Source organism: Gossypium arboreum, chromosome 4, assembly GCF_025698485.1.
Source record: "Gossypium arboreum isolate Shixiya-1 chromosome 4, ASM2569848v2, whole genome shotgun sequence".
Taxonomy (NCBI): Eukaryota; Viridiplantae; Streptophyta; class Magnoliopsida; order Malvales; family Malvaceae; genus Gossypium; species Gossypium arboreum.
In genome coordinates this window covers 20,639,370-20,652,641 of record NC_069073.1, presented here as the reverse complement: position 1 = coordinate 20,652,641, position 13,272 = coordinate 20,639,370, and positions in this window count along the sequence as shown.

Here is a 13,272-nt window from a genome sequence, read left to right as displayed (position 1 = left end):
GGGATTTGCATGTCAAATTTCCCCTAACATGAAGTGGCCGCCATGACAAGGAATCATGGGCTAAACATGTCATGAAACATGTTTTGTTGGTGCACTAGGGAGAAACAATAAACAAATGAGTATGGGTAATAAAGAAAGAAAAAAAAATGTGTGTGTGTGGTGAAACCCCCCTTGCCGTGCATTGTGGAAGAGAAAAGAAAAATTTTGTTCATCCATTTTCTCTTCTTTGGCCGAAAATACTAAGGAAAAGGGAGGATTTTTGCTTCATGCTTGGTTTAGAAGAGAACTAGAAGGGATTTGGCTATACTTGCATCAAGATTAAGGTATGTTTGAGGTTGTGTCATGAGATTCATGCTTGTTTTGGTTGCTAACTTGATGTGCATGTTAGCCATGGTTCAAATCCTTGTTATGCCATGGAAATGGTATTTGGCCAAGGTGGATTTTGTGTTAATGCCATTGCATGTTAAATATGAAGCTTGTTAATGGTGTACGTGATGGGGATTGATGGCTCTTGGACTTTCTTTTTAGTATTTTTGAGTGAGACATTAAGTTCTTTGCTTAATCATGACCAAAATGATGGTGTTGTGATGTATTCGGTCATGGTATATCCACAAGTATGATTCATGCATGTTGCATGGTAGGTAAGATTTGAGCTTTGAATATGTGTTTGCACATGATGAATTGGTATGACATATATACTATTTCAAGGTATATATTTGCTTGGGATGATGTTTTCGGTTATGTAGTACATGAGAGATATGTATTGAGCTACAATATGTAATCGTTAGTTAGTAAAATGCATGCTGTTTTTGTGTGGTATTAAGTGCATAATCGGCCTCAACATGGACATGCATATTCGGCCACATGAGGGGAAATTGGTGTGCATGCATTCGGTTAGAGGCAAGCATATTGATGCCTATTCTTGGCTTAGAAAATTCGCTAAGAGGAATACTAACTAAGGTGTTGAGTTCGATTCATGATTTTGTACATATCGACTTTGATGCCTAATGAGTAGATATTTATATATTGGCTAGGCATCTTGAATTCCTCTTCCGATGCTCAAATGATAAAACCAATTTATTTGTTAAATTTAGCTCAAGAAGCTAGAGGTGGAGAATCAAGCAAAGGCAAAGGAAAGATAATCGAGTAGTCGATTGGAAATCGTTTCATCAATATAAGGTAAGTCATTAAGCATATATTTGGTGTTGATGTAAATGACCATAATATATACACAATTGTGTTTAAATGAATTGACGTGTAAATGGAAATGTATGTGTATGGAATGATGCCATTGTTGAATGTATAAAGGCAGCAAAATGCATAAGGTATTGGTCTCGGCACTAAGTGTGCGGGTATAAATGGACACGGTGACAAGATTGGCACTAAGTGTGCGGGTTTAAAATTGTACAGCACTAAGTGTGCGAGTTTGATTATATAGCACTAAGTGTGCGAGCTGAAAATTATATAGCACTAAGTGTGCGAGCTGAAAATATATAGCACTAAGTGTGCGGATTCACTATATGCTCTTGTATTACAATTGGCACTGAGTGTGCGACATTATCGAGTTAATCCGGACAGCGGATCGGGTAAGTACCTCGAGCTCATGATGAATAGAGAATACGTTCATGCTTGGGGTTGAATTGGTAAGCCTTAAATCTATGTGATGATTGAAATTGTATGGTTGTGCTGGAAAATGAGTTAATGTGTAAAATGCTTGATTATCTTGTTGTGTAGAATATGAAATGTGGATGTATGAATTGGTATGAGATTGGACTGAAAGGTCCGAGGTATTATGGTATAGATTCGATATGGACGAGTACCTAGCCTCATTTGTTGTACATGTAGTAGTAACTTTATCAGTGGATTGATGAATGCTTATGACTTACTGAGTTGTAAACTCACTCGGTGTTTTTCTTGTCACCCATTTTAGGTCTCTTGGACTCGTATTGTTGCGTGCTCGGAACCGTCGTTGAAGTCATCACACCGGCTGAAATTTTGTGGTATTGTCTTTTTGTTGTTGAAGAACATTTGGCATGTATAGGCTATTATATTTTGTCGAATTGTGGGTTGTAAACTTTAAGCCATGTGAAAATGGCCTATGTGGTCGTCGAGTGGGATGCTAGAACCTATAGCCACGAGTCTTAGAAACTCAAATTTTGTTAAGATGGCCATAAATTGTGTCATGTATGATGGGTGATTAAGGCCAAGGAAAAATTCATGAAATTGGCATAGTCTACTGCAGTAACTGTTGCGGACAGCAGCAGTGAGATGAGATTGAAAAATCACTAAAAATAGTAGAAGTAGAATTAAATAGTGAGTAAATTATGGAACTGATCCTTGATGAATCTATTTTTATATGGACGAAACGAAACGACCATATGAGCAGTATACTGGGAAATATTAAAGTTCTCGTGAGACAGGGCCAGAACGATTTCTGGGTCCCCTGACGCGACTTTCAAAATTTACCATAAATTATCCAGAAAGAATTAGGAGTCATGCCTTATATGTACAGATTCCATTTTGAGTCTAGTTTCATTAGAAACAAACGCCACCAGTATTAAAGCCCTGTACAGAGAGATATTCAAGTTGTAACACGCAAAGGTCAGAGCAGTCGATCCCTGTAACATGGGTGATTTTAACTAATAAACTGTACCAATTGGCCCGACCAAAAATTCTAGAAATAAATCCATGGATGGGTATGTGAGTCTAAATTCAGGTAAAATTTACGAAACCAGTTTCCGAGTTTTGAAACTCGAGATATGATTTTTAAGGAGATGGTGACGCAGTTTTCCAGCCTGACTGGAAATGACAAATTGGTTGGTACCTTGAGAGGATTTGGCCGTTAACCTCTCGTGTCCGACACCGGCGACGGTCACGAGTTAGGGGTGTTACAATTTTATTGGTATCAGAGCTATGGTTTAGTCGGTTCTAGGACTACCATAGCGTGTGTGAGTCTAGCTATACATGCCAAATTGTTAGTCTGAATAATGTGATGACTTCGATGGTTGAAATTTTTGTTTTAAATAGCAATGGAACCCGGATAGAGAGACCCTTGGCGGATGACGTTGAAGGTGTAGCGGCTGCTCCGCACAAGGGACACCGCTGTTGAGCCTCGGTCATCCGCGAATAATCAAAATGAAGGGCGAAACAAGCCTTCTTCACCATGATGAATGAGTGGGTCGCGCAATATGCCCGAACCGACCGGCTGTCCAACCATTCCCGAATTTAAATACTCCACCCAAGAGCCCGTAATGCCATCGATTCTGATCCTGTGAGGCTGAGTAAACCACCGTGGACTTGATTAGGAAGCGTGGGGCGAGGAGTTTAAGGCCATAGTTACCGAAGCGATGCCGAAAGGGCCGAGTTCGGCTTGATAACACCATTAGAGTGTTTGATGAATTGTCATGCACACCGATGAATGTCTTAAGTGTGCTATATCTTTGTTAAGAGACTCACCTACTATTGGTGGAGGACCTTGATTTCCATAGTCCCAAAGGAACAAGTTACTTGGGATTTCTTTCAAACGAATTTCGGAAGAAATATATTAGTCAACGGTTCATTGATCGAAGCGTAAGGAGTTCTTGGAACTCAAGCAAGGCCGTATGATCAGATCTCGAATCTGAACATGAGTTCGTAAGACTTAGTCGGTATGCTCGGGAGTGTGTGGCTGATGAGGTTGCGATGTGCAAAAGATTTGAAGAAGGATTGAATGAAGAGTTAAAGTTACTAGTGGGAATTTTGGAGATAAAGGAGTTCGTGACACTAGTCGAGCGAGCACTGCAAGGTGGAAGAACTTGGGAAGGAGAAGAAGAAGGCTGAATTTGAAGCAAGAGATTACCGTAAAAGATCGACGAGTAAAGCTCCGTTCTCGGTGTAAAGAGGTTCGGGGAGGACACCAGAAGTCGAGGACGATCATGGAATTTCCATTAGAGCCCGACCATTGGCGGACTCCCGAGCTACTTGATAGCTAGTGTGGGCAATAATCGTCAAGAGAGACCTGAATGCCCCAATGTGGAAGACGACACCTAGGTGAATGTTGGGGTAAGTCACATTAATAGGGCTGTTATGGATGCGGTTCAAGGACCACTTCATTAGAGATTGCACGAGCTAGATGAGAGGAATAAGACGCAAGGTGCAAGACCTAGTGGAACGACGGTGGAGGTAGGCCCCGAGAATCTCTGGAGGTAGGGGTGGTAATCGAGAGGAGCCTCTAATCTGGCTGTCCGATCCGAGACCCGTACTCTGCTAGAGCATATGCCATCCGCTCACGAGAGGAGGCATCCTCCCCGACGTTATCACCGGTACTTTTACTCTCTTTGATACTAGTGTGATTGCATTGATTGACCCGGCTCTACTCATTCATATGTATGTGAAACCTTAGCATCCAAAGAAGACTCTACCGTTGAGTCTCTCGAGTTCATAATTCGAGTGTCAAACCCTTTGGGTCGATCGTGCTCGTTGATAAAGTGTGCAAGAGATGCCCCTAATAATTCGAGAATCTGCTTTTCCGTAATCGATGCTTCTACCATTTAATGAATTCGATGTTATTCTTGGTATGGATTGGTGACCAGTACATGATGCGGTGGTGGATCGCAAAAGGAAAACCATTGATTTGAGGAGTGCAAATAATGAGGTAGTCCGAGTCGAGTCTCTTGATTTAAAAGGAGCGCCAATGATAATATCTTCTATGACCGCTCGGAGGTATGTGAAAAGGGGTGTGAAACATACCTTGCGTATGTGTTTGGAAGTAAAGAGACGGAAAGGAAACTTGAATCGGTACCGATGGTTTGTGAGTATTCGATGTTTTCACGAGGAGTTACCGGATTGCCACCGGTTCGAGAAGTGGAATTGACATCGAAGTTGTACCGGTACTACGCCGATTTCAATAGCCCGTATCGTATGGCATTAACGGAATTAAAGGAATTGAAGGTTCAATTGCAAGAATTGACGGATAGAGGTTTCGCTCGACCGAGTTTTTTTTCCATGGGGCGCTTTGTATTGATTGTGAAGAAGAAGGACGGAACCATGAGGTTGTGCATCGACTATCGTCAACTCAATAAAGTGACGATAAAGAATAAATATCCATTGCCACGAATTGACGATTTGTTTGATCAATTAAAGGGAGCCTCGGTGTTTTCAAAGATAGATTTGAGGTCGGGTACTATCGGTTGAGGGTCCGAGAATCGGACATACCCAAAATCGCTTTTAGAGCGAGGTACGGTCCTCTGAATTCTTGGTGATGCCGTTTGGGCTCACTAATGCCCTGCGATGTTTATGGATTTAATGAATAGAATTTTCAGGCCATACTTGGATCGGTTCGTAGTTGTATTTATCGATGACATTTTGGTCTATTCGAGAGATGAAACCGAGCATCTTGAACACTTGAGGCTAGTGTTGCAAATCTTACGAGATAAGCGATTATACATAAAGTTCAAGAAATGTGAATTTTGGTTGAAAGAGGTTAGCTTTTTGGGGCACGTGGTGTCCGCGACGGTATCGGTGGACCCGAACAAAATTCGCCATAGTCGATTGGAAACCACCAAGGAATGTTACCGAAGTTAGGAGCTTTTTGGGGCTTGCGGTTATTACCGACGATTTGTAAAGGTTTCTCGACGATAGCCACGCCAATGACGGCTACTCCAAAAGGATGTTAAGTTCGAATGGACGGAGAAATGTCGAAAAAGTTTCGATCAATGAAAGCTTATTTGATGAAGCCCCAATTCTAGTGCAACCCGAATCGGGCAAAGAGTTTGTCATTTATAGTGACGCATCTCTACTTGGGTTGGGTTGCGTATTGATGCAAGAAGGGCGAGTTGTGGCCTATCGTCGAGGCAATTAAAGCCACATGAGAAAAATTATCCGACCCATGATCTCGAATTGGTCGCCATCGTATTCACCTTAAAGATATGGCGACATTACTTATTTGGTGAGAAGTGCCATGTGTATTCGGATCACAAAAGTCTCAAATATTTGATGACCCAAAGAGACTTAAATCTGCGACAAAGGCGATGGCTCGAGTTGTTAAAAGATTATGAGCTCGTCATTGATTATCACCGGGAAGGGCTAATGTGGTTGCGGATGCCTTAAGCGAAATCACTATTTGCTTTATGACGATGAATGTACACTTGTCTATCCTACCCGACAATGTGTTAGTAGCTGAATTGAAAGCCAAACCATTATTGATCGTCAAATTCGTGAAGCTCGAAAAAGTCGACGATGAGTTGGTTGCAAAGCGGGATGAGTGTGTTCGAACAAGGACTCGGAATTTCAAATCGATGATGACGATTGTTTGAGGTTCGAAGTCGTCTGTGTGTCCCAAAGAATTGAACTTATTCCAATAATTTTGAACGAAGCCCTTTGTAGCCGAATGGCAATCCACCCGGAGTACGAAGATGTACAACGATTTGAAACGTCGGTTTTGGTGGCATGGTATGAAGCGGGACATCTCCGACTTTGTTTGAGATGTTTAATATGTCAACAAGTGAAAGCGGAACATCAAGTGCCTTGAGTTGCTTCACCGATCACGATACCCGAGTGGAAATGGGATCGAGTTACAATGGACTTTGTGTCCGGCCGCCATTGTCGACTAATAAGAAGGATGCGATTTGGGTTGTTGTTGATAGGTGACTAAGTCGGCTCACTTTATCCCGTCGTCACGGATTTTCATTGGATAAACTAGCCAATTGTATGCTTTCTCAGTTGTGAGATTACACGGGTACCGATTTCTATTGTGTCGGATAGAGATCCGAGATTTACCTCGCGATTTTGGAAGAAATTTCAAAAGCTTTGGGTACCAAGTTGCATTTCAAAGACCGCCTTTCACCCCAAACCGATGGTCAATCCGAACGGATAATTCAAATACTCGAGGATATGTTGAGATGTTGTATCCTTGAGTTTAGTGGTTCATGGGAGCGGTATCGCCTTTGATTGAATTCGCACAACAATAGCTTTCAATCAAGTATTAAGATGGCGCCTTACGAGGCTTTATACGATCGTAAATGCCGTACCCTATTATTCGGGTGAACTTAGTGAAGGTAAATTCTTGAGGTTGATTTGGTTAAGGATGCCGAGCAAAAGTTCGAGTGATTCGTGAAAGTTTGAAGGTCGCTACGGATCGCCAAAAGTCGTATCGGATTTGAAAAAGGAAAGACATTGAATATCGGGTTGGAGACAAGGTATTTCTCAAAGTCTCACCGGAAGAAGGTGCTTAGATTTGGCCATAAGGGCAAATTGAGTCCGAGGTTCATCGGTCCGTATGAAGTATCTGAACGAGTTGGGCGATGGCGTCATCGATTAATTTTACCCCCGAGCTCGAAAAGATTCTACAACGTTTTCCATGTTTCGATGCTTGACGATATAGGTCGACCCGACGCACGTAATTACTCCATCCGAGGTCGAGGTTCACCTAATTTGAGTTATGAAGAAGAGCCGGTTCGCATTCGATGCGTGAAGTAAAAGCTACTGAAACAAGAAAATCCCATTAGTGAAGGTGTTGTGGCATAAACACGAATTGAAGAAGCCACTTGGGAACTTGAGGACTCTATGAGAGAGCGATACCGAACCTATTTACGGTAAGATTTTGGGGACGAAAATTTCTAAGTGGGGAGAGTTGTGACATCCCAAAATTGACCCTAGTCGGGATGTGGTTTCGGGACCACAAAAGCGAGGCATAAAAATAATTTATAATTTATTTTGATGCCTATAATATGTGTTAATTCATGTGTGACATTTTGATGTTTCGATTTAGAGTTATAAATGTGAATTTCACTAGAAAGGGCCTAGTAGTAAACATTGAAAGTATGATGGGGAAATGTGGGATGACTAGTTGATAATACATGCAAAAATAAGGATTTGCATGTCAAATTTCCCCAACATGAAGTGGCCGCCATGACAAGGAATCATGGGCTAAACATGTCATGAAACATGTTTTGTTGGTGCACTAGGGAGAAACAATAAACAAATGAGTATGGGTAATAAAGAAAGAAAAAAAAAATGTGTGTGTGTGAGTGAAACCCCCCTTGCCGTGCATTGTGGAAGAGAAAAGAAAAATTTTGTTCATCCATTTTTCTCTTCTTTGGTAAAAAATACTAAGGAAAAGGAGGATTTTTGCTTCATGCTTGGTTTAGAAGAGAACTAGAAGGGATTTGGCTATACTTGCATCAAGATTAAGGTATGTTTGAGGTTGTGTCATGAGATTCATGCTTGTTTTGGTTGCTAACTTGATGTGCATGTTAGCCATGGTTCAAATCCTTGTTATGCCATGGAAATGGTATTTGGCCAAGGTGGATTTTGTGTTAATGCCATTGCATGTTAAATATGAAGCTTGTTAATGGTGTACGTGATGGGGATTGATGGCTCTTGGACTTTCTTTTTAGTATTTTTGAGTGAGACATTAAGTTCTTTGCTTAATCATGACCAAAATGATGGTGTTGTGATGTATTCGGTCATGGTATATCCACAAGTATGATTCATGCATGTTGCATGGTAGGTAAGATTTGAGCTTTGAATATGTGTTTGCACATGATGAATTGGTATGACATATATACTATTTCAAGGTATATATTTGCTTGGGATGATGTTTTCGGTTATGTAGTACATGAGAGATATGTATTGAGCTACAATATGTAATCGTTAGTTAGTAAAATGCATGCTGTTTTGTGTGGTATTAAGTGCATAATCGGCCTCAACATGGACATGCATATTCGCCACATGAGGGGAAATTGGTGTGCATGCATTCGGTTAGAGGCAAGCATATTGATGCCTATTCTTGGCTTAGAAAATTGCTAAGAGGAATACTAACTAAGGTGTTGAGTTCGATTCATGATTTTGTACATATGCGACTTTGATGCCTAATGAGTAGATATTTATATATTGGCTAGGCATCTTGAATTCCTCTTCCGATGCTCAAATGATAAAACCAATTTATTTGTTAAATTTAGCTCAAGAAGCTAGAGGTGGAGAATCAAGCAAAGGCAAAGGAAAGATAATCGAGTAGTCGATTGGAAATCGTTTCATCCAATATAAGGTAAGTCATTAAGCATATATTTGGTGTTGATGTAAATGACCATAATATATACACAATTGTGTTTAAATGAATTGACGTGTAAATGGAAATGTATGTGTATGGAATGATGCCATTGTTGAATGTATAAAGGCAGCAAAATGCATAAGGTATTGGTCTCGGCACTAAGTGTGCGGGTATAAATGGACACGGTGACAAGATTGGCACTAAGTGTGCGGGTTTAAAATTGTACAGCACTAAGTGTGCGAGTTTGATTATATAGCACTAAGTGTGCGAGCTGAAAATTATATAGCACTAAGTGTGCGAGCTGAAAATATATAGCACTAAGTGTGCGGATTCACTATATGCTCTTGTATTACAATTGGCACTGAGTGTGCGACATTATCGAGTTAATCCGGACAGCAGATCGGGTAAGTACCTCGAGCTCATGATGAATAGAGAATACGTTCATGCTTGGGGTTGAATTGGTAAGCCTTAAATCTATGTGATGATTGAAATTGTATGGTTGTGCTGGAAAATGAGTTAATGTGTAAAATGCTTGATTATCTTGTTGTGTAGAATATGAAATGTGGATGTATGAATTGGTATGAGATTGGACTGAAAGGTCCGAGGTATTATGGTATAGATTCGATATGGACGAGTACCTAGCCTCATTTGTTGTACATGTAGTAGTAACTTTATCAGTGGATTGATGAATGCTTATGACTTACTGAGTTGTAAACTCACTCGGTGTTTTCTTGTCACCCATTTTAGGTCTCTTGGACTCGTATTGTTGCGTGCTTTCGGAACCGTCGTTGAAGTCATCACACCGGCTGAAATTTTGTGGTATTGTCTTTTGTTGTTGAAGAACATTTGGCATGTATAGGCTATTATATTTTGTCGAATTGTGGGTTGTAAACTTTAAGCCATGTGAAAATGGCCTATGTGGTCGTCGAGTGGGATGCTAGAACCTATAGCCACGAGTCTTAGAAACTCAAATTTTGTTAAGATGGCCATAAATTGTGTCATGTATGATGGGTGATTAAGGCCAAGGAAAAATTCATGAAATTGGCATAGTCTACTGCAGTAACTGTTGCGGACAGCAGCAGTGAGATGAGATTGAAAAATCACTAAAAATAGTAGAAGTAGAATTAAATAGTGAGTAAATTATGGAACTGATCCTTGATGAATCTATTTTTATATGGACGAAACGAAACGACCATATGAGCAGTATACTGGGAAATATTAAAGTTCTCGTGAGACAGGGCCAGAACGATTTCTGGGTCCCCTGACGCGACTTTCAAAATTTACCATAAATTATCCAGAAAGAATTAGGAGTCATGCCTTATATGTACAGATTCCATTTTGAGTCTAGTTTCATTAGAAACAAACGCCACCAGTATTAAAGCCCTGTACAGAGAGATATTCAAGTTGTAACACGCAAAGGTCAGAGCAGTCGATCCCTGTAACATGGGTGATTTTAACTAATAAACTGTACCAATTGGCCTGACCAAAAATTCTAGAAATAAATCCATGGATGGGTATGTGAGTCTAAATTCAGGTAAAATTTACGAAACCAGTTTCCGAGTTTTGAAACTCGAGATATGATTTTTAAGGCGATGGTGACGCAGTTTTCCAGCCTGACTGGAAATGACAAATTGGTTGGTACCTTGAGAGGATTTGGCCGTTAACCTCTCGTGTCCGACACCGGCGACGGTCACGAGTTAGGGGTGTTACAAAAACAGATGCTGGCAGCAGCAGTGGTGTGGTTTTGAAAAATCACCAAAATTTGTAGGAATGGTATTAAATAGTGAATAAGTTATGTAAACGAACCTTGACGAGTCTATTTTCATATGAAAGTAACGAAACGATCATATGAATAGTATATCGAGAGATATTAAAGTTCTCGTGAGACAGGGCCAGAACGGTTTCTGGGTCCCCTGTCGCGAATTTGAAAATTTACTATAAATTATCCAGAAAGAATTAGAAGTCATGCCTTATATGTGCAGATTCCATTTTGAGCCTTATATCCAGAAAGAATTTACTACAAACGGCACCAGTATTAAAGCCCTGTACAGAGAGGTATTCAAGTCGTAGCATACGAAGGTCAAGTGTAGTCGATCCTGTAACATGGGTGACTTTAACTAATAAACTGTACTAATTGGCCCGACCAAAATTCTGGAAATAAATCCATGGATGGATATATGAGTCTAAATTCAGGAAAATTTACGGAATTAGTTTCCAGTTTTGAAACTCGAGATATGATTTTAAAAAGCGACAAGGCGCAGTTTTCCAGCCTGTCTGAAATGCCAAATTGGTCGGTACTTTAAGAGGATTTGTCTCGTTAACCCTCGTGTCCGACACGGCGATGGTCTCGGGCTCGGGTGTTACAAAACCTCTTCCTAATCCTCTTCCAAACCAAACATGAAGCAAGAACTCCTTCCTTCTTCCTTAGAATTTTGGCCAAAAGAAATGAAAAGGATGAATAAATTTTTTTCTCTTTTCTTCAACTCACGGCAATGGGGGAAACACTCACACACATTCTTTCTTTCTTTTTTTTCCATTTCTTTATTACCCATACTCCTTATTTCATTTTTCCTAACATACCTCACTAACATAACATGTTTGTGACATGTTTCCACTCATAGCATGGCCGCCACTACTAATTAGGGGGAAATTTGAGATACAAGTCCTCCTTTGATTACATGCACTATTAGATCCTTATAGATTAGCCTATCACATTTCAAAAGTGTCACACAAGTCCTACTAATCAATTCACATGCAATCGACTAAATCGAAGCTTGAAATTTTCACACATTCATAATTACATATTCTAGACAATAAATATTACATTCAAACATTTCGGTGACTCGGTTTAGCGGTCCCGAAACCACTTCCCGACTAGGGTCAATTTTGGGCTGTCACACTAAAACGGCCATTTTACCAACTTTCCCGATTTTCGATTTTTCTCCCATTCTAGATTCAAATCTCATTTTTTGAGATCTAAAACATCATATTTTACTTATTTAATTAATTTACTATTCAAAACAGTCCTTAACTCAAACTTTTGCAAAATTAAAATTTTGCCCCTAAACTTTTGCATATTTACACTTTTGCCCCTAGGCTCGGGAATTAAACTCCATCCCTTATTATTATGTTTTATGACATTCTAATCATTTTTCCCTTCTATGGAAACATCAAATTCTCACTCTAACACATAGTTATGAACAATAACAACTTTTACCGATTAAGCCGTTTTACTCATTATTGCTTAAAACCGCTTGGCAAAAGTTGTTTAACATAATTTCAGCCTTCATATTCTACTATAAAACATCAAAATAAACACATTTCACCTATGGGTATTTTTCCAAATATGAACCCTAGCTTAAATTATTGCTAGAATAAGCTTAATCAAGTTACGGGGATTCTAAAATCGTAAAGAACTTGAAAAACGGGGCTAGAACGGGCTTACTATTGAGCTTGGAAAGCTTGAAATCCCTAGCCATGGCTTCCCCCATGCTAATTTCGGCCTCCATGAAAAAGATGAGTCAATTTTGGCTTTATTTTCCCTTTTTATTTCTTTTATTTACCAAATGACTAAAATGCCTTTAAGGCCTTTCTTTAAAATTTTGTCCTATTCATGCCCATTTTTGTCCAAACAAAATATAATGGTCTAATTATCATTTAAGGAAATCCTCTTTAAACCCCCATTTCAATCAAGTACTTATGAATTAGAACACATATTTTGCAACTTTTGCAATTTAGTCCTAAAAGTCCAATTAAGCACTTTATCAGTAAAATAACTTAACGATATTTTTACACAATATTTTAATCAATAAATAAACCTTAAAACTTAACCAGAATAAATTTTTTGACTTTGAATTCATGGTTCTAAAACCATCATTCCGTTTAGGCCCTAAATCGGGCTGTTACAGCAACTTCTGCAAATAAGCCCTAATAGGCAAATTAAACATGCAATCTATAAAATTCCTGATCAATACTCTAACACATGCATCTAATCACTCGGTAAATCATAAAAATTAATCGAAATAAACTTTTCTATCTCAGATTTGTGGTTTCGCAACCACTATTCCATTTAGGCCCTATTTCGAGATGTTACAAAACATGCATTGAAAGTAGTTAGGGACTAAGCCGAAAACCTTAGAAAGTTTTGGGAAAACTTAGAAAATTTTTCCATGACACAAGGTCACACGGCCGTGTGGACACAGGGACATGCCCTTGTGCCTTCGACACCCTCATGTCCTTAGGCT